Source organism: Copadichromis virginalis, linkage group LG7 (genome assembly GCF_057382275.1).
Source record: "Copadichromis virginalis isolate Kocher_CV1m ecotype Utaka linkage group LG7, C_Virginalis_male_GT1.1, whole genome shotgun sequence".
In the NCBI taxonomy this organism is placed as follows: Eukaryota; Metazoa; Chordata; class Actinopteri; order Cichliformes; family Cichlidae; genus Copadichromis; species Copadichromis virginalis.
The window spans coordinates 29,351,991-29,370,933 of record NC_140624.1 but is presented as its reverse complement, the minus strand read 5'-3'; the positions used below and the strand labels follow the sequence as shown (position 1 = coordinate 29,370,933).

General features: G+C 41.0%; 1 long non-coding RNA gene across 1 annotated transcript; it reads right to left on the bottom strand.

Annotated features, from left to right (window-relative positions):
- Positions 1 to 15,116: 15,116 nt before the first annotated feature.
- Positions 15,117 to 16,295, bottom strand: LOC146705281 (uncharacterized). Its single transcript, XR_014921687.1, has 2 exons — positions 15,956 to 16,295; positions 15,117 to 15,365 (listed from the first exon to the last, which is right to left on the bottom strand). It is a non-coding gene; the product is annotated as an uncharacterized LOC146705281 (long non-coding RNA).
- Positions 16,296 to 18,943: the final 2,648 nt, after the last annotated feature.

The window sequence follows — 18,943 nt, the reverse complement described above, 5'->3', positions numbered from 1 at the left end:
CCAGTAAACACACTAAGGGGGAAGTTGGAATGTTACATTTCAGACACTTTGATAAGTCTTCACATATCTCACGCCAAAACTTTTGCACTGGTGGACAGAACCAAAGAGCGTGGATGTAATTGTCTGGTGTATTGCCTTGACAGTGTGAGCAGTTGTTGGAAGATGTAAAGCCCATCTTGAACATCCGATGACCTGTATAGTGCACTCTATGTAGTATTTTGTATTGTATTAATTGCAGACTGGGATTTTTAATTAATTTAAAGGTTTTTAAGCAAATCTGAGACCAGAAGTTTTGGTCTAAGCTGACTGATAAATCTGCTTCCCACTTTGCAATAGGAAGGGATATTGATTCATCTAATTTAGAAAGTGTTCTGTATATTTTAGATAATAATTTGGGGGATTTAAGAGTAAGAAAATGTGCCGCACTTGGTGGTGTTTGTAATTCAACTTGACTGAGGTTAAATTTCTTTTTTACTATGGATTTAATTTGTTGATATTCTAAAAATCTTGTCTTGTTGATTCCATATTGTGCAACTAGTCTGTCAAATGGAATAAATTCTGTTCCCTCTAATATATGTTCTAAGTATTTAATTCCTGTACAACTCCATTCTGGGAAATTAATCATATTATTGTTTTGTAATATGTCAGGGTTGTTCCAGATAGGTGTACGTTTGCATGGGATTAATGAAGACTCCGTTATTTTTAGAAACTCCCACCATGCTGTCAGAGAAAAGCTGATGTTGATACTTTTAAAGCATTCATGTCTTTTGATGTTTGAGCTAATAAATGGTAGGTCTGAAATCTCTAGCTCCTTGCATAGTGCCTGTTCAACATCTAGCCAGGGCTCAACTAAGAAGGTATGTTTTAACCATTCTGAGATGAACTGAAGCCTGTTGGCTAAGAAGTATTGGTGAAAATTAGGCAGATCTAATCCTCCTCTATCCTTGGTTCTTTGTAGCGTTTTTAAGCTGGTACGCGGGGGTTTATCTTTCCAAAGGAATTTGGAAATATATGAATCCAGAGATCTGAACCAATCTTGTGATGGTTTGTTAGGGATCATCAAAAATAAGTAATTTATTTTTGGCAAGATCATCATTTTTATAGTGGCGACCCTTCCCATGAGTGATATGGGTAAAGATTTCCATCTAGTCAGATCGCCTTCTACTTTCTTTAGAAGTGGGATGTGGTTTAATTTAGTTAAGTCTGAAAGCTTAGGAGAGACATTAATACCTAAATATTTAATATTTCCGGATTGCAGTGGGGCAGAGGAAGAATTATGGAAGGAGCAGTTAATGGGGAGAACTGTAGATTTTGGCCAGTTAATTGAATAATCGGAAACTCTTGAAAACCAGTTTATTAAAGTAATTACCTCAGAGAGGTTGGTTTGTGTGTTTTGCAGAAAAAGCAACACATCATCCGCATAGAGACTGATTTTATGTTCTATGTTCTTACATTTTATGCCCTTAATTGTTGTAGCCTGTCCAAATGCTGCTGCTAGAGGTTCGATAAAAATTGCAAAAAGTGAAGGGGAGAGTGGGCATCCCTGTCTGGTGCCCCTCAGGAGACAGAAGCTGGAGGATGTCTGGTCATTTGTTCTGATACGAGCTGTTGGGGAATTGTATAATATTCTTATCCAGTTTATGAAAGAGTTTCCAAAACCAAATTTGTGTAAAGTTGCGAATAAAAATTTCCAGTTAACTCTGTCAAATGCTTTTTCTGCATCTAGAGATAATATTATGGTTTCGATGTTTTTATCGTATGAGTAGTCTATTAAATTAAGTAATCTACGAGTGTTTGTTGAGGAGTGCCGACCTTTTATGAAACCAGTTTGGTCAGGATGAATTAAGAGGGGGGTCATTTTCTCTAATCTCTTTGAGAGAGCTTTGCAGATTATTTTAAGGTCTACATTTAAAAGAGAAATTGGACGATAGCTTGAGGGAAATAAAGGGTCTTTGCCTGGTTTTAGCAGGAGACTAATGTTGGCAGAATTCATATTTGGTGGTAGTCTGCCATTTTCCTCGATTTCCTGCAACATGCCGTGGAATACTGGTGCCAAAATTATCCAGAATTCTTTGTAGAATTCTGCAGGGAAGCCGTCTGGACCTGGAGCCTTATTATTGGGCATACTTATCAGGGCTTCCTGGAGTTCACTTGGCGTCAGTGGCGAATCCAGTTCCATTGCTTGACTGTCTAGTAATTTTGGAAGAGTTACGTTGTCAAGAAACAGATCAATTTCATTTTTAGATGGGTTTATTTGTGGTGAGTATAAAGTTTCATAGAAATCCCTAAAAATGTTGTTTATTCTTCCAGGATCATATATTGTGTTCCCCGATAAATCTTTAGCAGCACATATAGTTGTTTTTTCTTTATTTATTTTTAGCTGGTTAGCTAGAAATCGACCTGATTTGTTACTGTGTTCAAAATTCTGCAAGCGAAGTCTTTGTATAAGGAATTGTGTTTTTTTATTAATAATTACATTTAATTTTAGTTTTGTTTTGCATATTTTGTTCAATGTTTCCTGATCTTGGTTGCACGCGTAGGCTTCTTCTAGTGATTTGATGTTTTTTTCTAATTCCTGAATATTTTTGTTTTCTTCTTTCTTTTTGTGTGATGAGAAAGAAATTATTTTACCTCTCATCACAGCTTTCCCTGCTTCCCATAGAACAGAAGCAGATATTCCGGGAGTGTCATTAAAGTCAAAATATGAAGTCCATTCCTTTTTAAAATATTTAATAAAGTCTTCATCTTTATGTAGTGATATATTAAATCTCCAGTTTTTTCTTGGCGTAGTGGTATTCTTGTGCATTAGTGTTAAAGATACAGGAGCATGATCGCTGACAGCTATAGGATGAATCTCAGTGTCTGAAATGTCACACAGCAGTGAGCTGCTGACCAAAAAATAATCCAGACGAGAGTAAGAGTGATGAACATGCGAGAAAAAAGTATATTCCTTACTGGTGGGGTGAAGAGAGCGCCATGCATCGCAAAGACCAAAGTCGCTCATATACTGTTTGATTATATTTGTGGACTGCCAATTGCGCTGAGTTCCTGTTGTGTTGAGCCTATCCATGTCTTCATTTAGTCCAAGGTTGAGGTCACCGCCAAGAATGAGTGTGCAATCAAGGTGTTCAGAGAGTGCACTAAAAAAACCGTGGAAGAATGAGGGTTCATCAACATTTGGACCGTATATACTTACAATACATAGTTTTTTGTTCAATATTGATAGTTTAATAATTAGAAATCTACCCTCTGGATCTATAACTGTATCGAGTACTGTAAAATTAACATTTTTATGTATTAAAATTGCTACTCCCCGTTGTCTAGAATTATAACAGGCTGCAAACACATTAGGAAACTCAGGTGTTTTAAGTTCGTTTAAACCTGTGACAGGTTTATGAGTTTCTTGTAATAAAACAACATCTGCCTGTAGTTTTTTAAGCTGGTTAAATATCTTTAACCTCTTTCCTCTGGTGCCAGCTCCATTTACATTCCATGTGACAAACCTCAGCATGCCCATAATTGTGTGTGTATGTCTAATGAAGTATGCTGGGTGTTTCGTTTGGATAGGTGGAGAGAATGTGGAAACATCCCTTGTTTGTAAATAGAAAGAGAAAAAGAAGTGTGGTGAGAGGCTCCATAAGTCTGACTATGTGTGTGTGAATATTCACTAATAGGAACAAGCGTGGCTTGCTTATGTGTCCTGCAAGTCTGTGCGTGCTGTGAGGCTGTTGTGAATGTGCTGCCGTTGAGCTGATGTGTTTGCGTGATCGTGGTGTGAAAATATGGAGAAATAGAGGGTGTTGTTTGTAGGTGAGTGGGGAAGTAGGTGATCACAGCAGTGAAAGACAAGAGAAAGAAAGAAACCACATGAACTGTGAGCAACAACAACAAAAAAGAAACGAAACGGAAACATTCCAATTAAAGCAATGACGGAGGGTGACGGTGTTATATCTGCTATGACATCATATTGATATTACTAGGTTAAACCCATGTTAAAAGAGAAAGTGTGAATGAATAAGAAAAGAGTGTAGCGGGTTCTTATCTGGAGTGCAGTCAATATAACCACGGTGTGGTGCCGGGGTCGCGGTAGAGCTGTCCGTCCACGTAGAGCCAGTCCACGGCGATGACAGCACGGGAGCCTTTCTGGATGAAGCTACGTCGAACTGGGAACAGGACCTTGCGTCGTTCCAGGATCTCTTTGGGGAACTGGTCGTTCACGCTGAAGTCCGTTCCTTTCAGCTCTCTGCCGCGACTCTTCACCTGTTCCTTCTGTTTGAATTGACCGAATTTGGCCACAATAGGCCGTGGTCTCCCGGTCCGCGACCGCATTAGCTACGTTAATCCTACCGTAAAACAATAAGACAAGGTACAACCTCTCCCATACTCCTAGGATGTGGGGGTGAACGCCAGAACACCCTGGAATGTTACAGACCTCCTAGGATGAGACATTCTTTCAATATGCCACCAACTACAGTGGGGCAAAAAAGTATTTAGTCAGCCACCGATTGTGCAAGTTCCCCCACCTAAAATGATGACAGAGGTCAGTAATTTGCACCAGAGGTACACTTCAACTGTGAGAGACAGAATATGAAAAAAAAATCCATGAATCCACATGGTAGGATTTGTAAAGAATTTATTCGTAAATCAGGGTGGAAAATAAGTATTTGGTCAATAACAAAAATACAACTCAATACTTTGTAACAACCTTTGTTGGCAATAACAGAGGTCAAACGTTTACTATAGGTCTTTACCAGGTTTGCACACACAGTAGCTGGTATTTTGGCCCATTCCTCCATGCAGATCTTCTCGAGAGCAGTGATGTTTTGGGGCTGTCGCCGAGCAACACGGACTTTCAACTCCCGCCACAGATTTTCTATGGGGTTGAGGTCTGGAGACTGGCTAGGCCACTCCAGGACTTTCAAATGCTTCTTACGGAGCCACTCCTTTGTTGCCCGGGCGGTGTGTTTTGGATCATTGTCATGTTGGAAGACCCAGCCTCGTTTCATCTTCAAAGTTCTCACTGATGGAAGGAGGTTTCGGCTCAAAATCTCACGATACATGGCCCCATTCATTCTGTCCTTAACACGGATCAGTCGTCCTGTCCCCTTGGCAGAAAAACAGCCCCATAGCATGATGTTTCCACCCCCATGCTTCACAGTAGGTATGGTGTTCTTGGGATGCAACTCAGTATTCTTCTTCCTCCAAACACAACGAGTTGAGTTTATACCAAAAAGTTCTACTTTGGTTTCATCTGACCACATGACATTCTCCCAATCCTCTGCTGTATCATCCATGTGCTCTCTGGCAAACTTCAGACGGGCCTGGACATGCACTGGCTTCAGCAGCGGAACACGTCTGGCACTGCGGGATTTGATTCCCTGCCGTTGTAGTGTGTTACTGATGGTGACCTTTGTTACTTTGGTCCCAGCTCTCTGCAGGTCATTCACCAGGTCCCCCCGTGTGGTTCTGGGATCTTTGCTCACCGTTCTCATGATCATTTTGACCCCACGGGATGAGATCTTGCGTGGAGCCCCAGATCGAGGGAGATTATCAGTGGTCTTGTATGTCTTCCATTTTCTGATGATTGCTCCCACAGTTGATTTTTTCACACCAAGCTGCTTGCCTATTGTAGATTCACTCTTGCCAGTCTGGTGCAGGTCTACAATACTTTTCCTGGTGTCCTTCGAAAGCTCTTTGGTCTTGGCCATGGCGGAGTTTGGAGTCTGACTGTTTGAGGCTGTGGACAGGTGTCTTTTATACAGATGATGAGTTCAAACGGGTGCCATTCATTCATTCACGAGTGGGGGACAGAAAAGCTTCTTACAGAAGACGTTACAGGTCTGTGAGAGCCAGAGATTTTCCTTGTTTGAGGTGACCAAATACTTATTTTCCACCCTAATTTACGAATAAATTCTTTACAAATCCTACCATGAGAATTCATGGATTTTTTTTTCACATTCTGTCTCTCACAGTTGAAGTGTACCTCTGGTGCAAATTACTGACCTCTGTCATCATTTTAAGTGGGGGAACTTGCACAATCGGTGGCTGACTAAATACTTTTTTGCCCCACTGTATATACTTCTAAACACAAATGAATACATGCAGTATTCTACCATATGCAAACTTATATCATTAAAAGATTATACTGACTACTAAATACAATTTTCCATTGACAGCAAGGGTATGGATGCACTTAAATGTGAGAACTACAATTTTAAAGTTTATCCTAGCTTCTATGGGCAACGAGTGAAGCTGTGTAAGAATTGGGGTAATATGTTCGCTCATGGGAGTATGAGTCATGAGCCAAGCTGTGGAATTCTGAATAAATTGAAGTTTATGGACGGACTTATTGGGGAGACCAAATAAGAGGGAGTTGCAATAATCAATCCAGGAAGTAATAAGACTATGGACAAGGATGGCAGTAGCATGGGGAGAAAGGAAGGGACGCAGTCGGTTAATGTTACCTAAGTGAAAGTATGCAGACCAGGTTATGTAATTAACGTGAGACTGAAATGGAAGAGTACAGTCAAATATGACACCCTCTTCCTGAGGGGAAGGAAGGATGGGGGGATTTTCAATATTAATGAAGAAACTGAGATTTGGTTAAGGTAGAGGCCGTGCCAATGAGTAAAACTTCTTTTTTATTACTGTTAAATTTGAGAAAATTGGAGGAGAACCATGATCTAATCTCAATAAGACAGTTTGAGAGGGAGGTAGGCAGAAGGGATGAATTAGGTTTGGAAGAAATGTAGAGCTGATTGTCATCAGCATAACAGTGAAAATTTATATTATATTTTCAGGATATATGGCCAAGAGGGAGCATGCAGATAATGAATAAAAGAGGCCCTAATACTGAACCCTGGGGCACACCAGCAGAAACAGGAAAGAAACTTGAAGAATGGGATATAAATCGGATCAACTGAGTGCTGTCTGGGAGATATGAGGTGAACCAGGCAATGGGGGTAATGACTAACACCAATGGATGCTAATCTGTTCAAAAGGATTTTATGAGAAATGGTATCAAAAGACTAGAATCAGCTGCCATCAGAAGGTCATTAATAACCTTAAGAAAGCAGTTTCTGTACTATGATTGGGGCGGAAACCAGACTGAAATTGTGGCTACTGAAAGTGTGGCTACTGTGTTTGATGTGACCTTACTTGGAATAGCCACTTCCCATGACATCATTCAAGAGTATTAAAAAAAAATGGGGATAAAAAACGGAGTGTTTGGAAATAAAAAGAAAAAAAGTTCCCTTCTTTTCAGAAGGGACTGTTATTTCAGGGTGTTCAGAGTCTGTAGAACCACGGAGAGCATGACTGCTGGTGCTAAAACCTGTTCCCAGTGGGTGTTCAGACGTACAAGTGGCCACTGCAGCAGTAAGCTAAATTCCTACCCTAAAAATGTCCATGACCTTTGGGATTGCAGATACATGCAGCAGAAATGAGCTTCTTCGGAAACGAGCCTGGTGCAGCTCAGAGTGGAGCTGATATTCCTCCACACTGAAAGGAGGCAGCTGAGGGGGTTCAGCATCTGACCAGGATCCTGGAGATGACCAGGACTCAATGGCTATATCATGTCTCTTTAGCTGGGGTGAAGAAGGTCCAGGCATCTCTGGCTGCTGCCAGCACCACCAGGACAAACAGTAGATTAGGGGTGGGTATGTTTATTCATCTCATGGAGAACAGCTTGTTGTGGAGACTAAAAGCTAAAATATGATGACGATGACGATGATGAAGATAACCTGCCTATATATACACACACATATGTATACACATACACACACCTGCTTAAACAAAATAAACAAAATTTCAGTGACAAGAAATAACCGCTCAATTATCAAGTCCAAAATGGAGTAGGAGCAAGTATGTACATGCTCCTCAGTCCCTTCTCAACTTTGTTTATTTACCATATTCATTATTACCCCACTTCCCCGCAGAGCTTGTGTAATCTTGCCCCACAAAAAAGTAAAAAAGCAAAATCTATGTATAAATTTAGAAACAATGACAGTTTTAATTCAGATATACATTCACATATTTATATATACTATTGGTCATCACTTTTATTAGTTTCACACTCTTCCAAAAGCATTTTTCAAATGGTTTTTTAAACTGAATAATACCTGAACATTGTTGTAGGTCCACAGTTTTACTCTGACAAAAACATCCTCTGTACATAACTTTGAAATAAATTTATTTCATATTTCATATGACGCAGTCAGGATAAAGCACCATACGCTCATAAAGACAGAGGTTTACCTGTGCAGGTGTGTAGCATGCAGAGATAAAGTATCATACTCCACCCTGCTCTGCACTGTGAAGGCAGTCAGCTGTAAGAATAGACTGAGAATAAGGAGGGATTACATTCTGCCTAATAGTTCACAGATTATTCTTAGTTATAAATTGAATATAGGGCAGACAAATAGAGCCACTAGTATTCTAAATACATATTTATAAAGCTGACTGAGTGGTGGGATTTGCTCGACCACATATACTAAAACTGCGTGAGCTCTGGCAGACATGACTTTATTGTGGTAGCTAAGACTCTACAAATGAATTTAATCTCTCGTCACATTCAAACTCCATCGCTTTGTGCAGCAGAAACGTGCACAGCAGAAAAAAAAACAGTTTATTGTCATTTTTGTTCATGATCTAAATACAGAGCGAGGAAACGAGTTCATACACATTCAGGCGAGTGAAAATTAATCTCAGTATATGCACTGGCACGTGCAGATTTACATACATGGACACAGAAATGGGCAGAATATTAATGAATTTCTTTGTTTGACCAATTTCAGCTCGTAACTGACATTTACACAAAGAATGTAAGCTTAAATTCAAAGAAAATTTGAATAGTTTTCTTCAGTCTTTTAACACAGGTTCTCTCCTTTAAAATACAACTTTTTAAAAACCTATATACTAATAGGTAAGTATACACTAATATATAATATGTATTAGTGCAGTCAAACAATTAAAATGTTTAATCAGAATCATCACAGGGTTACTGTGGATTAATTTTGCTTACTTACGATTAAATATAATTCATTTTTATGGTATATTAGTCGCATTTCATTTTGCATGAGCAAACAGACTCGAGAAAAAAGGGAAAATATATGCACTTAATATGTTTATTGAACATCTTGAACATTCATGTCAACAAAAAACTCTCTCTCTGTCACTCTTGGGGAGGCACTTCAAGTCCTTGAAACGAGGAACCAAAGCTATGTAAAGCACGTGGTCTCAACAATATTAACAGGTCTGCAGTTTGTTGCAATCCACTTGGCAATGGTGTCAGTCAATATTTCCAAGGTAGACTTACTGAGTCCCTGATGCTCTGTGAGTGGTTTGTCGCCAGCTGGGTGACACGTTAGTCAAAGTGCTAGCAGCATCCCCGACTAACGTATGCTTCGCGTCAATGTGATATTTTAAGCTGGAAGTGCTTCGGTGAAAAAAAAATTCCTTCTTGCACAATGTGCATAAATAATACTTTGTGTCGGTCGACTGTTCCATCTTGTTATTTTTTTAATACTCAAATTTCCCATCGAGAGGGCCAATGTGCATTTATTATCTTCCATATTGAGTTGATTGCTTCAGCTGCCCGTCACTACCAGATCAACTGTCCATTTGCGCATGTGCGAAGGTAACTCTACTTGGACAAACTGCCCGAAATGCATTGACAGAAACATTTCAGGGATTTTGAGTCATTCTGCACTCCAGATGCGTTAATTGTGTTAAAAATTTTAATCGCGTTGACCGTGATGGCGGATTAATTTTTTTTAATATCCTTGTTACACCTGAACCTCACCTTTTTAAACTCTATTAAGGCTTAAGGTTTGCACAATTAGGGGCTTGGCCTCTTGGACTCTTGGATTGCAATAATCATATTCATGGAAACAACAAAAGGAGGAAATTTGTGTCCAGAAACGCAAGTAAGAGGATAAAAGTTAAAGACAAAAGATAAGAAGTTACTGAACATTAATGAGAGAATCCAGGCTAATCTCCCGGAAGCAGCTGCTGTAGGAGTGCAGAAACAGCTGTGTGATGTTCATCTTTAAAATGAGCAGCAACAGGAAAACATAAACATTTGAGCATTACAACACGCTGCAAAGGTGATCTCTGCAGGCTGTAACACGTGCTGACAAAGCTTCCCTGAGCTGCTGGAGATGTGGCCTCTGAAATATTTCATGTAAAAATCGGAGCCTCCAACAGAAAAATTCTCTCCGCGTCGCCATTGTTTGCTTGTTGAAGCAGAACAAGCAGAAAGCACCTGTCTGGAGCAGGCTCTGCTGAGCTCTGCAAGGGTTTTTTCCAGCTCTGATGGAAACTCGCGTGTCTGATTGCCAGTACATCTCCAGGCAGGGCCGGGCGACAAAGTGGGGCATGTTACAGTGTGTAGCAGTCATGCTCCAGTTTGCTGTAGATGTGTATTTAACATGCTCTTTATAAGCAGAAGCTGAGCTCAGGCCCAGCTCACACACCGACCCACAGCCTCCATTTGTGTCTGTTTTTGGTCAAAGCTTGTTCAGCTGTGATGACCTGCATCTTCCACCTTCATTATCAACTCCTTACCTTTGATTTTCCCCTAATCTGAGCTCCAATGTCGGGTCACATGAACACTCACAGGATTTCTATTTTGGATTTAACAGTTAATACCATTAAGCAACAAAGCGAACCATAAAACACTCTGACCTTAATGCTCATCAGTCCTTAATGCTCACAGATACTGGTGGGGGAAATTTGTTTTTGGGAGGGACTCCGAGCAGAGCCACTACTTCTACACATCAAAAGAAGTCAGTAGAGGTGGTTCAGCCTTCTGATTAGACAGCATCATGGGCAAGGTGCTCCTGGCATGTCCTACTACAGGGGTGGCCAACTCCAGGCCTTGATAGCTGGTATCCTGCAGCTTTTAGATGTGTCCTTGATCCATCACAGCTGATTTAAATGGCTAAATTACCTTGTTATGGCCCGTCTAGGCACGGCCAGACCACAACATAAAGGGTGATCCATCCCCGTCCAACCCCAAGCAGCACGTCACACACTTAATATTTTGTGACAGTGATTTATTTACAATAAGTGCAGTTAAACAAAGGAAGTGAGCATACCATAACTTCAGGGTGAACCCAAGGCCAAAACAACAAACAAAAAGTAACCTATCTCAGGAATAAACACAACTTACCTACTCAAAAGAACGAAACCAAATGACAATCACTTTCCTCCCTGCCTAACAAAAACAGGAGAAAACTGATCAAACAAAAAGGCGGTCCACCCCTACATGCTCTTACATTACCATAATATTTTGACACAGTGAACGGTCTGCTGGTTGGGTTGGGCCGTTATGGGCACGTTATCTTTCCCTTTCTTGTAACTGATCTCCAAGTTAAAATCTTGCAATAACAAGGACCAGCGCATAAGTCTTTGATTGGAGTTGCGCATTTGGGAAAGAAACACCAGTGGGTTGTGATCGGTAAACACCTGCACAGGCAGCACTCTTGACCCGACATAGACCTCAAAATGCTGTAACGCAAGGAGTAAGGCAAGAGCCTCTTTTTCAATGGTGTTATAATGGGTCTGGTGTCTGTTAAACTTTTTTGAAAAGTAGCAGACGGGATGATCTACGCCGTGACCATCTTCCTGTAACAGAACAGCGCCTGCGCCACACGAGCTGGCATCAACTTCTAGTTTAAAAGGGCGCTCAAAATTCGGCGCAGCTAGCACTGGTGCACTGCACAACAATGCTTTGGCAGATTCGAATGCCACCTGACATGCTGGAGACCAAATAAAAGGCTTTAAGGGGCTAATAAGATCAGTTAGGGGACTAACCACATCAGAAAAATTTCTGCAAAACCCTCGATAAAAACCGGCCATTCCTAAAAAACAACGCAGAGCTCTTTTTGTCTGCGGAACAGGAAAATCAACAATGGCCTGTACCTTCGCAGCAACAGGGCGCACTTGCCCCTGTCCGACCTGTTTCCCTAAATAAGTAATGGTGGCTTTGCCAAACTCACACTTAGAGAGGTTTAATGTGAGAGAAGATTCACAAAAACGTCCGAACACCTCAGAGAGCGTTTCCAGATGTTCTGACCATGTTGGAGAATAAATGACAATGTCATCCAAGTATGCCTCACAGTTTTTCACTCCAAATAATACCTTCTGCATCAGACGTTGAAATGTTGCAGGTGCGTGTCGCAACCCGAAGGGCATTACAGTGTATTGGAGGAAATGATCTGGAGTTACAAACGCGGAGACTTCGGAAGCTCTGGGGGTTAACGGGACTTGCCAATACCCTTTTAACAGGTCTAATTTAGTGACGTATGTAGCTGAGCCGACACGATCCATGCAGTCCTCCATTCTGGGGAGAGGAAAAGAATCAGGTTTTGTGACTGAATTAACCTTTCTGAAATCGGTACAGAAACGTGGGGTGTTATCTGGTTTAGGCACCAAAATACAGGGTGAACTCCACGCACTGTTACTGGGCTCAGCTAACCCATGTTTAACCAGGTATTCGACTTCCTGTTGCATTAAAATCCGCTTGGTTGGATTTACTCGATAAGCATGTTGCTTTATTGGCTTATCAACTTCCACAACGATATCATGAAAGAGCACAGACATCTGCCGCGGATGGTCAGAGAAAAGCAGCAAATTAGCTTCAATCAGATCAAGGATATCTTTGCGGGCGGAATCTGACAGATGCGACAGAAATGATTCTAAGTTCTCTAACACTTCTGAGTTTTGCAAACGGGCCAACGGCATACAACTGCTCTTGTCAATCAAGTCATCATCTTGCAAAACATACAATGGTGGTGCCGAACACACAGAGACAGGCGCTATGGGAGAGGTTTTTTCGGCTGCCGAGTCCTCTCTAGAAACATAGCGTTTAAGCATGTTAACGTGGCAAACCCTCAGTTTTCTCTTTCGATCAGGAGCTTTTACTGCATAGCTAGTGTCACTTATCCTTTTGTCCACCTCATAGGGACCAGAAAACTGAGCATGAAGGCTAGACCCAACTAAAGGAAGCAACACCAGAACTTTTTCACCAGGAGCAAAATGTCGGACCACTGTCTTTTTGTCATACCGGGCTTTCATGTTGCCTTGAGTTTGTTCCAAATTTTCACGGGCCAACTGACATGCACGGAAAAGACGCTCTCTAAAACTGCAAACATAATCTAACACGTTATGTTCGGCTCGCTGCGACTCGGATAACCACTTTTCTTTAAGCAGTCGCAGGGGACCGCGAAGGCAAAGGCGAAGGTGACGGGGCCCCGTCCAACAAACACGGTTTCTCAAACCCTCCTCAACATTTCTTGAAGTTCTCCAGAGGCCTGGTAATGAACTATTCATTTGATTCAGGTGTGTTGACTCAGGGTGATTTCAAAAACCTGCAGGACACCGGCTCTCAAGGCCTGTAGTTAGCCACCCCTGTCCTACTAGGCCCCTGGGGTAGACCCAGGACACACTGTACAGTTTATGTCTCTTTCAGCTTTCCTGGGAATGTCTCACTGTTCCCCTGGAGGAGCTGGAGGTAGTGGCCAGGGAGAGACAGGTCTGGCTTCTCTGTTTAGGCTGCTGCCCCACGACCAGACTTTGGATGAGCAGAAAAAGATTGACGGACAGATGGACAGATGGATGGACCAAGCTTGTGGCCCTGAGACCTCTGCTGGTTCCTGTGCTGTCTCAGTCTTTCAGCAGATATTTTTGGTCCTGTTGGAGAGCTTAGGCCTCTGTATTGTCCAGGCATATTCCACAGGTGCAGATAGGATCTGGATTCCCCACGTTGAATCATCTGCTCCTCTGGCTTTAAAAAGAAGTGAGCAATGTTCCTGCTCAGCTGATGTCATGTTTTCAGTTGTCGCTTTCAGATCTGACTGAATAAAACAAAATATTCATTTTGAAATTATGATCCTATTGAAACACTTCTATTGATTTTAATTTTTTTATCTCTGGACCCACCATCAGCGCTCAGCTTGAGGGTTCGAGACAGGACTTTGCAAACCAAAGGAGGACGTCCATCTGAGAGTGTGCATGTGGGGTGAGCATTGGTGCGATGCTGGGGAGACCACCCTCATCAGGAAGTGCTATGCTCGGACTGCAGTGGTGTTTAGCTGTCTGTGCTACAGGTGAAAGCAACATCCTTACAGAACACAAGGTCGACTGTATCAATTCAACCTTATGTATCTAGCCCTGAATCACAACAACTGTTGCCTCCAGATGCTTTATTATGCATCATATCTTGTATCAGAGAGCACACAATGCTTTATAATCATAAACATGTCAAAATTCATCATTTGTGGCCAAACATTTAGTTTCCTCTGGATGAAAATTTATTTGAGGTCATAGAAAAGTCAGAGCAATCAGCAAGTTAAAATGTGAGTGCTCTCTACGTTTGTGTGTATTCTTTTATTCAATCATCATTTCATTTTGACCCAACACTTAATTTTCCTGCTATTAACTTGCACAAAGCATCCTGTGATGTTTGACACTTCACGCTGCGTCTGAATCACTTTCTATTCTTCCTGGAGGACTGTTTTTTTCATCTCCTGCCATTTGAAATTTCCAGTCTCTTGTTTTCAAATTTAAACATTAAGTCATGTTTCTGCAGTAGGACACAACACAAAGAGCAGGTCAGATCCCCCACAATGTGTCACTCATGTTGATGTTAATGTCAGCCGACATGCATGAAAATCATTGTGTAGTGATGATTTTCCAGAGCAAAAAAGGAGCTGGGAAACTGGAAAATAGTTTAATATTCCACTAACATTTGGTTTACTATAAGTAGAGCTGATCGAAGACGTCTACACAGCAAATCCAGCATGTCCAAATTAACACTGTCGGATTTGATTTCAACACTATTAAAGTGTCTATATGGGTCCACACCAGAGAGTGTTAATTTAACTCTTTTTGGAGAGTTGGTACGTTAACTCTGATTTAGTGTTAAACACCAAATCTGTCTGGAGTTGATAATTTAACACTTGGTGTTAAGAGTTTATATATTAACTCTCAAAGAGTATTTTAGTTTAACTACGTAAGAGTTATCTTCTAATTCATTCTAAAAAGCGGGAATTTTACTGTTCTGAACTTCTAGAAATTTCTTTTGGAAATAAACATTTACTAAAAAGATGCAATGGTTTTTGAAAAACATTTATTCTGAACTGTGCACCACAATTTCAAAACATTTTCTGAAAGACGTAACAGTATACATGTTCTCACTTTCATTAGAATTTTGTTTATCAAAAGGTCTGACATGGTAAATGCAAATAACAGCATTCTCATCACTTATTTCTTCAATACAATATGCATGTCCTTCATTCATCACTTTGTGGAACTTCAACGCACTTCTGCTCTCCCCCATATTCCATCTTCACAAGCATATCCTGTGTGGAGATCGAATAAAAATTAGTTGACACTAATTAATGGCACAAATAATCCAGTAAACAATTGCAGCACAGTAAAAAAAAAAAAGGAATCCTCTTTGAGCCATTACTTGTGTAAAGTATTTTCCCAAAAGACAAGGACACAGGCAACAGGTAATACTGAACTAAATGTAAAACCTCAACCTTTTTAATTTTTACCTAAACCGTGTGCACAAAACTCTGGAGGGATCTATGCTAACGTAGAATCCAGTCAGGACGCCTGCTACTGCTGTTTGCTCGTTTTTTTTTTTTTTTTTTTTATGGGCGATCGTTTTCAGGCTTCAAGTAGCACCATTATACCAACATTTCACACTCTAGACATTGTTTTAGGTGTATTTGACCAAAGATTTGACTGAAAATTCACATGCAAGCTTTTTTTCAAGGCTGTGGTATTTGCCCGCAAACAATACCTTTCAGCTAGCTAAAACAGAATATTATGCTATCAGCGAGCAACATGGCTAATGCCTTTCACACAGCTTTGTCTCAACTCCAAAGAGCCACAGAAGTAAAAGCTAATAACAATTGAAACAATCTTTGAAAAAATGACTTACCAAGCATGGCAAACAACTCAAATATGTAGAGCAAAATGTTCTGAAACGGCTTCACTTCAGCTTCGATTGGAGCCGTGCTGGGGGCGGAGTCTGTGAATTTACTCTGTTGGTGTCATAGCCCCTCTAGGAGTTCAGAGTTAAGAGGTCAAGAGTTAATGTTTCCATTGTAACACCTCCAGATTTGACAGAGAAACACTCATTTTTAACACTCGATTTTAACTACTATCATTTTACACCTCAGAGTTACATTAAAAGAATGTGACTCTGCTTAGAGTAAAATTAACTCTACTTTTGCAAGGAGACTATTAACACCAAAAAATTTAACACTTTTGAATTTGCTGTGTACTTTTCCCCTTGTAATGGGTTTGCTTTGAGCAGTTCATTCTTAAAGATTTGTAAGTGGGCCGTTGGATAATTAAGCTTGGAGCACCGTCTGTTATGTGATGGCTGTGTGCGGAGAGGAATAGGACCCAAGGTGCAGACTCCAGAGACAAACTTAAACCGAAACAGCTTTAATGCTGAACTCAAACATAACATAACTGGAAAAACTCAAAATAAACTAACACTGGTGGACTGACAAAACACACAGCAAAATAAACAGTAGATCACGACAAGGACACAGAGAAACACAGGGCTTAAATACACAGCGGGAGCAATCAGGGAATGAGTAACAGGAGGGAAACACAGCTGGGGCAAATCAGGCCTAACGAGACAAAGGAAGCAAAACCAGACACATTAACATGAGACATGGACTTTCAAAGTAAAACAGGAAACATAACAGAGACTGAACAAAAGACACAGACTCACATGCAGTCACTACAACAGAGGGAACAGAGACGTGGGACCAGGGCAGACAGGGGAGACAGCAACTAAGGATTACACAGACAGAAAACAAGAACACTAAAACTCAAACCCCACCCAGAGAACCTTAACTAAGAATAATCCTAAAACCCGTAAAGCAAAGCAAGAATATAATGAAATAACAAAATCAAAGAACCAAAAACACAAAACACTGGGTCAACGACCCAGGGACCCTAACACCGTCCTGCGTTTACCTGCTGAACATGATGGCAGAGTGTTCACTCACTGATCCTGTGTGACAGATGTGGCTCAGCAGCACTAACAGCAGCGCTTATGTTTCAGCAGCCACATTTTCAGGAATTAGACATGTCAGAAAATGAAAAACCAAATGTTTGTGAGCTAATTAGAGAAATATTTCAGGCATGCCAACATGTTTAGACAGATCCAATTAGAAAAACACAAATTCAACATCTGACAGACCTGAAAGGTCTCTGCAGTAAAGCAAGCAGACTGTTTAACAGCAAAGGAGAGTAACAGGGAAAGTTTGTCAGAGTATGATCAGCACTGTGTGTGTGTGTGTGTTAATATCCCTGAACAATCATTAGTGATATCTGGGGCTCGTTACTGAAACTGCTTCGTTACAAAGTGCCGTCAAATGTGTTGTTTTATTCATGTTTCTTCTCACAGTAATTAATCACACCAACTAGCACTACTCCACAAACATTCCTGACCCACTTCCACACACACGGATGCAGGAACACACACTCGGTAAAAAGGCTTGTTTTGATTTCCCGTTTTTTTTCCCCGATTAAAATGTTTAAATTGCGGAGACGATCCTGAGAAAGCACAATGTTAGACAGAGACTCGTTGGAATGCAACGCCTGCAGAGAAAACATGAGTGAATTAGCATGCACAAGTGCAGCGAAAGACAAACAAACGTAGTGTACGCAGAGTGGCGTGAGGAATGGAGAGAGAGGTAGCAATTACTTCCCTGCCGAGGTTGTTTAGTGTGCTGTTGGTTGGAGGACAGGAAGTGAGAAGGAGGAAGGAGCAGTTTTATGTATAAATCTGGCTGCGTGCAGTATTTCATGTTTTAGATTATGACGATTATGACATGTTTTAGATTATGACTATACTGTGTGACTGTGAGGAATTATCCCATTGTTACCTGACATACTGCTTCTCCACAATAACAAAAACAAGATATCTGCAGCAGATCATCTGACCATGAACTGTCAAGTCTGGGGTTTCATGAAGACATAGAAGACACTGGGACAGCTTAAACCCACTGAGGAACTGTGCTGAGTTCCTCAGCATGCTCCAAAAACAGTTACAAATCAACATTTAACTACAATCCCCAACAAAAAGGATGCCAAGTTCTTCAACATGCTCCAAAAACAGAAAATTAAGCCCAAAGTTGGAACAAAGACTCTCCAAGGTGCTAAAAAGAAAACAGGTTCATTTCCAGAGGATGTCCTTTACCAGCTGTTACAAATAACAACAACAACAATGATAATAATACACCCTGCAGTTGACTGGAGAAATGTCCATGCTGTAATGAATCAAAAATAATACTTTGGTAAAAGTTTCAGGCATCATTCATCGCTCTCTGTCCTTGTCAGTGAATCTGCTTGCCGGGTAACTGAGATGTAATTCATAGAAACACAAACCCTCTTCAATATCGTCACATCAGCTGATGACTACCTGCCAAATATTAATTTCCTGAACCTGAAAATTATCAGTGGCATCTCTCTGAGGACCGCACAGCTCACAGGAGCCTGGCTGGAAGTATTCTGCACATAAATAAGATAATTTACTAAGATTATTAGCTCCATATCTTCTCCTTTGTCTTCTGGGGAGGCTCTGTTCTGCCCCTTTCCATCCTGTGTCTTCCCCGCTTCCTCCTCCAGTGTAACTGAAGGAGCCACAAACTTCATTAACACTTGCACAGACAGAAGGACGAGGCCCCCGGAGAACCCGATCTGGAGCTCATCAAAACCCCCCTTATGCATGTATGCAACAGCAGCCACACACAAACTTACATCACTTCAGGAGACAATGCGTTCATTTCCTGGAGACATACCCGAGCGCAACCTCAAGCTTCCTCATTTTCTGTGTTTTCTCCAAAAGAAAGACGAGTCAGAGTAACATGACTGCAGATTCACATCCATGCACATAGCTGGACTG